The sequence below is a fragment of the Aulonocara stuartgranti genome (genome assembly GCF_965226115.1).
Source record: "Aulonocara stuartgranti genome assembly, chromosome: 23".
NCBI classification, from domain to species: Eukaryota; Metazoa; Chordata; class Actinopteri; order Cichliformes; family Cichlidae; genus Aulonocara; species Aulonocara stuartgranti.
Genome location: NC_138958.1, coordinates 5,749,174 through 5,762,266, shown reverse-complemented (window position 1 = coordinate 5,762,266; position 13,093 = coordinate 5,749,174). Strand labels below are relative to the sequence as shown.

The 13,093-nt window shown below is 41.3% G+C and overlaps 1 protein-coding gene across 2 annotated transcripts in view; it reads left to right on the top strand.

The window, feature by feature from the left end:
• Positions 1 to 1,287: 1,287 nt before the first annotated feature.
• The window catches only part of gatad2ab (GATA zinc finger domain containing 2Ab), a 33,652-nt gene continuing 21,846 nt past the window's right edge, over positions 1,288 to 13,093 (top strand). Inside the window, exon 1 of one of the 2 annotated variants that reach the window (XM_082522964.1) lies at positions 1,288 to 1,478. The gene's annotated coding sequence lies outside the window, so the exon portion shown is untranslated. The remainder of the gene's footprint in view (positions 1,479 to 13,093) is intronic. The other variant, XM_082522965.1, reaches the window with a different exon arrangement.

The window sequence follows — 13,093 nt, the reverse complement described above, 5'->3', positions numbered from 1 at the left end:
GTAGCTAAGTATAATCTTACTCATGTATCTATCCTTTGGGATTTTCAAAGCACAAATTCAAAGCATGACAAATACTAGGATTAACTGTGTAGCTATCCAACTTGTAAGGACCTTTGTACCTACATCTCTTCCTGCACCTGTTTAATTAGTTAATACAGAAAAGTGTGACAAGACAAGGTGGCTGCTTCTGTGACTCTTTTGCTGCATGTAACAGCGCCTGTAGAGCAGCTGAAATAGTGATAAACTTGGAAAAAAACACATTGTGGTCACTATTATCCCACAGATGAAATGACAGTCAGAGGGGATTATTATGAGGTCAGTTTAAACAGGCCTGCATGCTTACAGTTAAAGGGGATACCATTATAAACTCACACAACAGCTCCAAAGCTTATGGCAGTAGATTAGTAGCCTGGGTAATCTTTGTCACATGATGTGCTTCTGCCTCTGGACTGTACTTCAGCAATTGGCTAACCCAGAGAACCTCAGAAATGAGCAGTCTGAAAAAGCAGGAACTAGCGTGTATAGTGAAACACCTATATCTGTTCAGACTCACCATAAAAAGGATGGCACAATCTGTTTTTGCTGTGAATCCCACTGTAGAAGCTGACTATTAAAGGTATCTTTGTGAAATATAAAATCACTTTTAGAATATTTTCTCTGAAAGTAAAAATGTTTTCAACCTTGTTAGAGACATGTTAGGGACATGCTGTCTCTTTGTGTGTGTGAAAGCTTTAGAAAATATTTACTGAATAATTTTTATTTATCCTCTGAAGAATAGAAAGTCTTTTGCGAATCTTCCCCGAAGGGTTTTAACTGTTGAGCGGAAGTAAACTTCCAAGAACGTTTTCTTTTCTTTTCTTTTGTTTGGTTTTGTTTTGTTAGACTTTCAGATGACCTCTGGGGAGTTTTGCTGCTGAAAAATATGACCTTCAGGAAACGTTCCAGGAATAGTGAAACATTACATGGAACTATAGACTCAAACTTTTTTTTAACAATACATAAAACATGATATAATATAATCAGTTCTCAGAAAGTGGATTGTGATAGTAATGGTAGTCTTTTTCTCATTTCAAATATGCTTAATGGCATGTTTCTAAAAGCAATATTGCCAAAGCAATTCTTTTTCTTCCCATTATAATTATTGCTATACACCGATTTTATGTCGGTCTGATTGTTTAAAGTTCTCATTCCATAATTCTGTTGCAATTGCTTTTACTTTCACCTCTTTTGCAGTACGTCAGTGGAGTGTGTTCAAACGCATCATTTCCTTTCTCTCTGAGCTCTTAGCATTTCCGAGGTGTGTATGAACGCAGCATGACGCCGCCTGTGTGGTGGCTCATTACATTATCTGGCAGCCGGAGTGGCAGCGGACAGAGGAGAGGGGATCCCCGGGATTTTTTACACTGAAGCCAGCTAAACAGTCGCAACAGACAACTTAAAATTACGGGGGGAATTCAGCCAAGATCCTCCTAGACTCTGTAAGTTCGCGCAGCGCTATTTCATTAGTATGTAACGTAATTTAGGGTTTTTAATTTTCAATTAAAACATGACGACGACGGAAGTTTCTCTTTCGGTGTTAGCTCAGCTAACCTAAGTTAAGCTAGCTAGCGTAGCTTGATCTCAGCTAACGTGCAAGGTAATAGTATGTGTGTCGCTCAGCTACACATACACACACACTTACGTACTGAGTGCACCAGCTTCGAAAGTACAAAAATATTAACCAAACTTCCCAGCAAAACTTGTACATGGATGCACTGATATTAGTAAATAATGTAAGGGAGTGTGTTTATTCACCTAGGTTGAAGCTGCAGAACGCTGAGGTAAAACTGTCATTTTCTGTATGTAATTAACGCTCGATTGTTTGTGAATAAATTTAGCGACTGTCTGCCATCAGACTAGTGGCCGGGGAGATGGCGTTAGCAGGCTAACTTAGCTCCCTTAGCTAGCCTTGTAACACTAGCTGCTCACTTGAGACGAGGTCGGTTTCATTGTCTGTCGTGTATCGCTATTTGCACAGACATCGGTGCTACAAAAATCACACTTTTGCCACAATATTCAAAGGAGCAAGGGCTGCAGGGTTGAGCTTATTTCCTCTAATTTCTGAAACTGATGATAATCACAATGGGCTGTTAGCTCGTGATAGTTAGCCGCTGGTTTAGTAGCCGGACAGATGGACAGGTTGTTGTTGGCAAGCCAAGTTAACGTTAGCATGCGATAGCTTGTTGTTGTTTGGTGGGTTAGTTGAAAATGGGCAGCTTTTCTTTTGGGCAAAGTTGAGTCACTGAAGTTTATGAACATCATAACCAGTATTGCCACCGAATAAGGTTAAACCTGCTGTGCCTTTTCAAAGGCAGATGGGCATGGCTTTATGAGCCATTGATCTAAGAACTTTGTCAGATTAGCTCAACCGTGAAAAGCCTTTTTATGGAGGCGTAATGGTGGACGGTAATGCCTCCGTCGGGTTGGTGTGTCCACGACAGCTTGGTATCAAACACCCACACCAAACCGTGGTAAACTTAAACGCCTACTTTTATTCTTTTAAACCGGAATAGGAATGTTTGTGTAAGTCAGATAAAAATCATACCACTTAATGTATGACATGAAACGTCTTACAGTCAGGTTAAGGGCACACTCTCCAGTTGCTGTACCGTTCATTTCCCGTTGAAGTCAGGCGTTTAAAGGCGTGCCTGCTATTTTAATCATTTGAGGATAATTGTGAGACGCTTCTTAATCATCAAGCCTCGCAGTCACGCTACCTGGTCTTGGTGTCGGAGACTTCTTTATGCTTAAAGGCGGCCTTATCCTCAGCAATCTGGGAACTGTGGGTCATGTTATTCCAGTGGGTAAGTTAGTTTTGTTTCACTTGACTTTGAGGTGTGTCTCCTAAGCTGCACCTTTGTTGTGCAAGTAGCCTACTTTTACTGCAAGCAAACAGTTGGCACTCTTGGCTAGTGATTTTTTATTTTTATTTTTATTTTTGCGTGGGGGGGGGGGGGGTCTTTTATGATGGCCAAGGCCCATGATGTAACTAGACAGGCATGACTCGAGATCCTCTCATATTCTGCCACACAGGGATTGAACCATTTTAAGATACATGTCTATTTTCCACCAACCATAAATATATTTTTGCTTTTGCCATTTTCAAGGCTCCAGGGTGCCTTGCTTGTCTTTGTCATTGTTAAGTTTATTTTGGTTAGAGTTAGCCTTGGAGTTTACTGGTGTCTGGAACTTAATCTTATTGTAGCAGTTTTTTTTTTCCCACTTGTGAATCTGTGAATTGTTTAGCATGAAAGTAAAGCATCAGAATACAGTTTTTGCCCGTGGTTATTTTTTTAATGGTTCCAAATGAAGTCTTGATTTTACTTGACCATCCTTAACGTTCTATTGTGAATTTATGGTAATCACGAAAACATTAAAAGGTATTGCAGCCTTTTTAATGATGACAATAGACAGTAAGTTACAGAAATTAAAGATATTCTTAGTCCTCATCCTTAGTCTTTGTTCTAGTGACTTTAAGCAATACATCTTCTCAGGGTTGTATGTCTGAATTCTTCCCACTTTCCATATCTGACTGAGGTGTTTAAGATTAAGTCTTTAATAATAATAATAATAATAATAATAATGGGTTGGATTTATATAGTGCTTTTCAAGGCACCCAAAGCGCTTTACAATACCACTATTCATTCACTCTCACATTCATACACTGGTGGAGGCAAGCTACAGTTGTAGCCACAGCTGCCCTGGGGCAGACTGACAGCGAGGCTGCCATATCGCGCCATCGGCCCCTCTGGCCAACACCAGTAGGCAAGATGGGTAAAGTGTCTTGCCCAAGGGCACAACGACCAGGCCAGAGAGCCCAGGGATCGAACCGGCGACCTTCATTAACTGTATATAATGATGATTATATATAAAAAAACACCCAGCACGCCCCTGCGGGCGGTTTATCCTTCAAGCTCGGGTCCTCTACCAGAAGCTTGGGAGCTTGAGGGTCCTGCGCAGTATCTTAGCTGTTCCCAGGACTGCGCTCTTCTGGACAGAGATCTCCGATGTTGTTCCCAGGATGTGCTGGAGCCACTCGCCTAGCTTGGGAGTCACTGCACCTAGTGCTCCGATTACCACGGGGACCACTGTTACCTTCACCCTCCACATCCTCTCGAGCTCTTCTCTGAGCCCTTGGTATTTCTCCAGCTTCTCGTGTTCCTTCTTCCTGATATTGCTGTCATTCGGAACCGCTACATCGATCACTACGGCCGTCTTCTTCTGTTTGTCTACCACCACCATTTTGTCCGTCTGTATCTGGAAGTCCCACAGGATCTTAGCTCGGTCATTCTCCATCACCCTTGGGGGCATCTCCCATTTTGACCTCGGGACTTCCAGGTTATACTCGGCACAGATGTTCCTGTACACTATGCCGGCCACTTGGTTATGGCGTTCCATGTATGCCTTGCCTGCTAGCATCTTGCACCCTGCTGTTATGTGCTGGATTGTCTCTGGGGCATCTTTACACAGCCTGCACCTGGGGTCTTGCCTGGTGTGATAGACCCCAGCCTCTATGGATCTTGTACTTAGAGCTTGTTCTTGTGCTGCCATGATTAGTGCCTCTGTGCTGTCTTTCAGTCCAGCTTTGTCCAGCCACTGGTAGGATTTCTGGATATCAGCCACCTCCTCTATCTGCCGATGGTACATACCGTGCAGGGCCCTGTCCTTCCATGATGGTTCCTCATCTCCCTCCTCTTTCTTGGGTTTCTGCTGCCTGAGGTATTCACTGAGCACTCAGACAGTTGGGGCCATCTTCCCAATGTATTCTTGGATGTTCGTTGTCTCATCCTGGACTGTGGTGCTGACACTCACCAGTTCCCGGCCCCCTTCCTTCCGCTTAGCGTACAGCCTCAGGGTGCTGGACTTGGGGTGAAACCCTCCATGCATGGTAAGGAGCTTTCTTGTCTTTATGTCAGTGGCTTCTATCTCCTCCTTTGGCCAGCCTATTACCCCAGCAGGGTACCTGATCACGGGCAGGGTGTAGGTGTTGATGGCCCGGATCTTGTTCTTACCGTTCAGCTGACTCCTCAGGACTTGCCTGACCCTCTGCAGGTACTTGGTGGTTGCAGCCTTTCTAGCGGCCTCTTCATGGTTCCCATTCGCCTGCGGGATCCCCAGGTACTTGTAACTGTCCTCTGTGTCTGCAATGTTGCCTTCTGGTAGTTCAATCCCCTCAGTTCTGACTACCTTCCCTCTCTTTGTTACCATTCGACTACACTTCTCCAGTCCGAACGACATTCCAATGTCATTGCTGTATAGTCTGGTAGTGTGGGTCAGTGAATCGATGTCTCGTTCACTCTTGGCATACAGCTTGATGTCATCCATGTACAGGAGGTGACTGACAACTGCTCCGTTCCGTAGTCGGTATCCGTAGCCAGTCTTGTTAATGATCTCACTGAAGGGGTTCAGGCCTATGCAGAACAGCAGTGGGGACAGAGCATCTCCTTGGTAGATCCCGCACTTGATGGTGACTTGTGCTATGGGCTTGGAGTTGGCCTCTAGTGTTGTACGCCACATCCCCATTGAGTTCCTGATGAAGGCTCTTAGGGTCCTGTTGATCTTGTACAATTCTAAGCATTCCAGTATCCAGCTGTGGGGCATTGAGTCATAGGCCTTCTTGTAATCAATCCAGGCAGTGCACAGGTTGGTCAGTCTGGTCTTGCAGTCTCGGCTGACTGTTCTGTCTACCAGTAGCTGGTGTTTTGCGCCTCTGGTATTCTTGCCAATCCCTTTCTGTGCCCCACTCATGTATTGACCCATGTGCCTGTTCATCTTAGCCGATATGATGCCTGACAGGAGCTTCCATGTAGTACTGAGGCAGGTTATTGGTCGGTAGTTGGATGGGACCGGTTCCTCCTTGGGGATCAGGACCGTTCGACCTTCGGTTAGCCATTCCGGGTGTCTCTCGTTAACTAGCAGCTGGTTCGTTTGTGCTGCCAGACGACAACATTATTAGCGCTGTACTGTATTTTGCTTTTCTGCTGTGCTGTCTGTTTCAACATTTCCATGTTTCCTTTCATTCTGCTCCATGTGTGTGTTTAACTGTTACACAAAGATGCATTGCAGAGTGGAGGAGAGAACATGAATGCGATTTGATCAATTTGATTTCACTGGTGCTATAAATGCATAACTTTTCTCAATTCTTGAATGCCACAAAAGCAAAATAACAGATCCACACTTTAATTTGGCAGTAGATGACAGCATCCCATTCCAAAGGTGTTAGAGGTGAGGAAATTAAAGAGTGAAACATGTATATCTGCATGCAGTTTAAAGTTAATAAGTTTAATCTAAATACTTTGATTTTGATGGCCCATTAATTTAGTTTCTTATTGGCTAGCACTTGTTCACTGTCTGATGCAGTCTTGTTTTTGTGGATTTTTTTTTTTTTTTTGTTTTTCCTTTTTTTTTTTTTTTTTAAACAAATGTGCTGTGTGACTTTTTCCCTCTCCTGGCATGCCTGATTAGCATGCTCTTCATGTGCTTCCTGTTTTATAAATTAAGCATTGTTTTTTGCTCTTCTGCTCAACTACACACCCAGAGTGTGGACCATTGCTGTCTCTCCCTTCACCTTGCAAGAGAACGTGAGTGCAGCTGAGGTCAGAGGCAGGTACTAGTTTGCATGTCGTAAATCTCTACGTAGTGAGAGAGGCAAAGGTGTGGCTTTACATCTGAGGTAATTCAAGGCATGAAATGTCTCAGATGAGAGCTGCTTTTTTTTTTTTTTTTTTTAATTTATTATAAATGAAAACACAAAACAAAAAATTCTATATGAAAGAATATATGATTTGATGAACACAGATTCTTTTGTTTTTTAAATGGGCTTAGTCAATAGCTTTAGAGGATTGTTAATAGTATCTCAATCACCCAGTGTAACAGTTTATCGCAGCTGTCAGTCAGGTTTAGTTTGAGGCCAGACATTTTGAGACGGCTAACAGGAAGTGCTGGTGAGACTATCAAGTCTCAGTAGAATCAGTCGCCTATCTGCTGTCAAGCATTGTGTGAATGAAAGATCAGGAAGTATTGTTTTATGTTTTTTGTCTCAGTGATGTCATCAGAGGTAATCTACTCACAAGTGAGTTAAAGATGTCAAATAGTGAAAATTCACGTCCTGTGGTGTAGGAGTAGTTCCCTTTGCCATCTTGCTTTCAATTCTTGACAGTCTTGCATCCTTTGCTTGCTTGCCACAATAAGATTAATTTTGCATTGTTTTTCTAAAGTGTTTTTTTTTTTCTCCATAAATCTGAATATTTTTAAGCTCTTCTAAGAAATTGTCTTTCTGGTAGTTGTGCTAGATGTTGGAGAACAGGCATCAACATATCAGCCAGGGGTTCCCACCCAAAGGCCTTAAGGAATTCTTTGGCCTCTGTAGAGGAATCCTGCACTGTTTGAACTGAACGATTTCTTGTTTACCGCGTTGGACTCCATCATGCATATGTTCTTGCAATGAGATCACTCAAACAGTTTAAAGTACAGTTTGTTGACTGATAAGTTTGGCACTGTTTAATGAAACTAACCCATTTGACTTTTTAATTCCACTTTAAACTTTATACTACACGATTAAGAAAGAACCTTGAGATGAGTGAGAAACTAAAATGTAACATTTCAGTTTCCATAATAGGGTTTGATATGTATTGTGGCTTTCAGTATATTCCTATCTCTACTTAACATCTCTAAAAATAACTATTTACTGCATGGCCATGTGGTATTGAGTGAGAGCGTCCAGTTTTGCTCCTCTTCAGTGTTGCTGTGTGCTTCAACCACATTTCCTTATTTTGAATTCATGCAACACTTACAGTAATATGCGTTTAATGGGGGGGGGGGGGGGGGTTTCCCAGACACTGGATGCTGCCTACATGTAGCACATGCATGCTGTCTGACTGGCCACATCCACAACTAAACACCCTAAGTTAATTTAAGGTTAGGTAATACTTATTTTTTTCTTCTGCAACCAATCATATTCTCAAGACTTTAAGATGGATTTGGTATTTTTACTTAGAGTATCTAGTAACATTTCAACATTGCTAATGGAAATAATACTTCTCTTTGATTGCCTACATGAACACTATGTTGCCTAAAACGGGTACCGCTTCCATTATAAGGAAGGCAGTTTATGAAATACACTTTCTTTTTCTTCTCAGGCTGGCTCTTACAGCTGGTTCTATTATGGGGACAGGGTTAAAGTGACAGTTCTCAAACTCTCAGTGCATCAAGCAGACCAGCCGGCAACTTGGATACATGTTGTATCAAGGCATGAGTCCAAGAGGGGACAAACGGTTCTGGCTGCCTTCCTGCCACATGGCTGAATTGTGAATTCTATGTACATGTCATTTCATTAGTGCACTATCTGCCTGGCATAAAAGTAATCAAAACAAAGGTTAATAACATTGGCTGTGGAAGTTTGAACAGCGTGGCCACTTACCCAAATTATGATTTGCAGAGTCAGGTTTCTCTAGTAGATATGGATCAGGTTTGTAAAGTCCCATCTGTGGATAGGGTTTGTAAAGGGAACAGGATGAAGAACCAGATGGAATTTACAGTGTAACACCAGGTAAATGATTGTAAAAGTGGTTCTCAAATGTTTGAATTTGTGTCAGAGTACTGTGTGATGGTCCACACATTGTCTTATCCCGCATCACATTACATAAAAATTAAGTTATCTTCCCAGAAGCTCAGTGTCATTCCTACTTCATTCTTTTACATCCTTATCACACTCTTTGAACATTCAGGCTGCATAAAATTGATGTGACGCAACAGAAACATATGCTACTAACATCGGTTAAATGTCATGTTATTTGCAGATAATCCTATATCAGTCCATAAAGGCCAGTATAGGTATGTGTTTTGGGAGAAATATTCCTGGATCCCTACCTAATGCTGCCAGCTAACATCAGAAGGCTTTCTTTTTTCTTTTTTTTTTTCTTTCTTTTTTTTTTTTTAAACCATGTGCTTAAACATACTGTCAAGTCATACTTTGCTCCTAGCACCTCTGAAAGTGCTTCACTCAGCTAATAAGGCAGGCAAGACATGAGAGATGCATGAAAGAAGATCTTAACCAAAAAGTGTCTATTCCAACTATGTATACTGCTTTGGACATGCTTACTGGTCAATGAATGAAAGGGAAAAATAATCAACTTAGTCTACTAATCTAAAAGTGAGAAGACATTGTCAAAATTGAACACAGTCAAACAGGAGATTAACCCTTGTACCCTGCAAGTCGTATCTGTGTATTCAAAAACCATTTGAAACTGTTAATCACATGCTTTAACATCTTTGTCACGCTTTTTTTTTTTTTTGGTGTCACATAAAGGAGTGGCACCAGAGTGAAATTTTAGTATGGAGGTCTTTCACAGAAGTCAGGTGTTTGATACTTCGGGATAACACTTTTGGTGGAGTATGGCTTAAAATGGCACACTTTAGTTATGAGTATTTGTATGTAGGTTAAAAATAAATGATTATATAAAGGGTAATGATAGGTTTACCTTATGTTTAAAAGGGCAGTTACCCATATTACTTGCACTTATGTGAGCTGTTTTAAATGCAAAATGTATGCAGTATATCCTAACTGCAACATGATATTGCACAGCTACATGTGAAAGCCCACGCCTCCTGTCATTTAGTACTTTAATGATATTCCTCCCACCTGTAAACAGACTTGTCATAGCACAAGTAAAGAAGAATCTGACCAAATATGTGGGGCCAACTAAAGAGTGACGAGATACTGGGTGTGGTTTAAAAAGTCAAACAGACATGCTTAACGCCACACCTATTGTGGATTCTGGGTGTGTTGATGCTGTAATTTTGAAAGGGTCAACTCGGGAAAGATTTTGAATTTGAATCCCTCTTCCACACACTGTAAGCAGGGTCAAAGACGTATGCTAACCGAATGATATCGGTGGGGGGGCAAAAACATATTTTGCAGAATGACAACTAGTTAGTGACCATTGACCATTACAGAGCTACACATAAACTGACTGAATGTCTTGAAAGCTGTTTTCAAAAATGCTCTGTAATTCTGAACATTTCCTGATTACCAAAGAAGTGCATAGGTGAACACAAATGTCTTATGCAGCCGGACTGGACATTGTACGAGATGGCAAATTAAAGACAGTTTAAAGTCCAACTACACCAATTCATGGTGATGTGAGAATAATCACATCACCATAATAATGGGCTGGTTGAATTCACAACTAGCAAGTGGTCACCCTTTGCCCTTGCACCACCCTCATCTATTTCCAGTATTGAGGACTAGTGTAAAGTGGACAATCTGTTGTTGTGTGCTACTTTGAGACTTCATTGTCATGGAGTGATTCTTCGAAATGAAATTGGGAGTTCATGTGTGAATGTGGTTTATATCCTTTTTTTTTTTTTCTTCAATTAAAACTTCACCATCAATTAGATGCTGGATGATGTAGGGCTGTTTGATATAAGGAGGGTCCTGCGCAGTATCTTAGCTGTTCCCAGTGCTGCGCTCTTCTGGATATATATGAGAGAGAGATCGGATGACAATATAGAAACGTCTATCGTTTCATTTTACGCTATCGTTTGTTTCGTGGTGTCGTAAAATAAACTGTTTATGGCAATATTTTTTTCATTGTTTTGATGGTCTTTCTCTTATATCTAATAAGAGAAACCACACTACAGGCGGACAAGCGCCTGTTTTTATGTGTTGTCGTTTGCAACAACGATGGTAAAACCATCGCGTGTCCGCTTGTTTATTTCCTACATAAACCTTTCACAAATAAGCTCAAGATCCTGTTGAGACTTTTCAAAATAAACGGAGTCACGTGAAAGAGTATGCAGAGTATTTACGGATGAGAAGCAAAAAAGGCCTGTCAGGTGCTTAAAAAATAAACCTTAGACTCAAACATTAGAACAGGCTTTTCCCTGCAGCACGCCGTGTAATAAATACTCACAAAGAAAACAGCGGCTGTTACAACTTATGTCTAAAAATGTATCGTTTCATGCATCGGTTAAAACACTTGACTCCAGGTACACTACGGCCAGCTGGAAACGTCGAGCTGCCCAAGATTCACAGAATTTACAGAAAATGTTAAATTTTTGTGATTTATATCGTTATCGGGACGATAATGTCTTATATCGGGATATGAGATTTTGGTCATTTCGCACAGCCCTAGGGTGATGGTTGTTCTTCCAAAGGTAGAAAATCCTTGTTGTACTGGTTTAGTTTTAGATTTCTGTGTACTAAACAAGTTACTCTGGAATATCAGGAAAAAGAGACAGGATATGGGTGCCATATTCTTGTTTTTGAACTTCTCCTTTTATTTATATCATTCAATCAACAAGGCTAACAAGTTCTGGCATATCAGCTATCATATCCATTCATATAGCATTTTCATTTCCATTAATTACTCTTTCATTCCAAAGACTAATAAACAATAGTTTTCCTCCATGCATGACATATGGATGAGAAGGTTAGTGTGGTGATTGTGTTTTGTGTAAGACTTCAGTTTTTCTTTTTCGATGCTGCTCTAGTCATTCACATAACCAAATCTGTAACTGCCGTGCACTATGCCTGTGCAAATCTTTGCTTCAGATGAGTTTTCTTTCATGTCTGAAGTGCAGCCTGAATGTGCCTACTGACATTTTGATTTCTCAGCTATACTTCAAAATGTTTTATTTTCTGTGGTTTCCTGTTGTTTGAACCCCACCTAATCAAGATCTTATGAAACCTGATGATTTGCTTTTCTAACTCAGAGGTATAGCTACTCAAAAACCCAAATGTAATTTACCTGGTTGTTCTTCAACATTGTGCACAGATGTTGCACTCACGTTGTGGATTTTGGGACACTGTATTTTTTATTTATTTTTTTGAGCACCCTTTAAGCTCTTTCCCCCCTGTACTCTGGGCACTTCCTGCTACCATTCATTTCTGAGAAATGTAATCTGATAGCAGTCTGCGTGTGTCCTGGCCCTCCTTCTGTATGTGGGTATGTGCTTCTGGTTTTACAGGATTATGGAGTAACCATTTGGAAGCAATTTGGCTGAAATTGGAGATTATCCCTGTCTAGGAGTTTTGAAAACATTTAGTGATTCCTTTTTATTATAGAAAGTAAACATTAATGGTTGAAAATGTATCCAGTAATTTTGTGATTAGGAGTTTGAGAAGACTGCTTAAGCATTAACTGAGATGTTAGTGTTTCTTAGACTTTCATGATTTCGACGTTGTTGTTGCTTGAGGCTCTGTTAATTTTCTGTTAATTGTGTGAAATGATTGCTCTTTATTTATTTTTATTTAATTGCACATTCTGTCTGTGTTTTCTTATCAAAATCCAGATGAGATGTGGGCAGTGAGAATATGTGCACTTATTTCTTAGCGGTCTTGATGAGAATACATGAAAAAGTGTGTCTTCCTCATACAAACAGCCATTCTGTGTCTGTGTGTGAGAGAGATCATGTACAGAAGTCTGTTTTCCTTTACCTGGACTTACCGTTGTTGTCCTTGTCGTCATGTTGCTGAGGGAGAATCCAGGTGGAGACACACAGGGCTCTGTGTGGCTCTGGTTCTCACTTGCGCGCACACACACACACACACACACACACACACACACACACTCTCACTCAGAAGCAGTCTGGCAGATTCAGGGTTAAAGGCTTCCATTTTGTTAGGTAACACCCTAATGGTCTGATCTGTCAGTGGCGTTAAAATGGCAGGGGCTTAACCCTTGGCGTGCAGGACACAACCAGTAGGGGCATACACACACTTACGGGCTGGCGAGCCTATAACAGAAGAACTGAGGAGAGTGTGAGTGAGAAAGGGAAGGGTAGAGGGAAGGACGAAGAGTGTACGTGTGTGTGAGAGAGAGAGAGAGAGAGAAGACAAGGAAGAGTATTTTTCACTTGGGTACAGTGAGATTATGGCTCAGCTAACCACACGCGGTCTGCACCCTTCTCCCTCCCCCAACCATGGCACCACCTCAGCTGGGTCCCTGCCCCCACTCCTAGCCTGGTGCACAGATTAGCATAGGTAGCCTCATCTGTTGTTGTTGTTGTTATTATTCCAAAGATTATATAGATCCTAAAGGAAAAGGGAGGT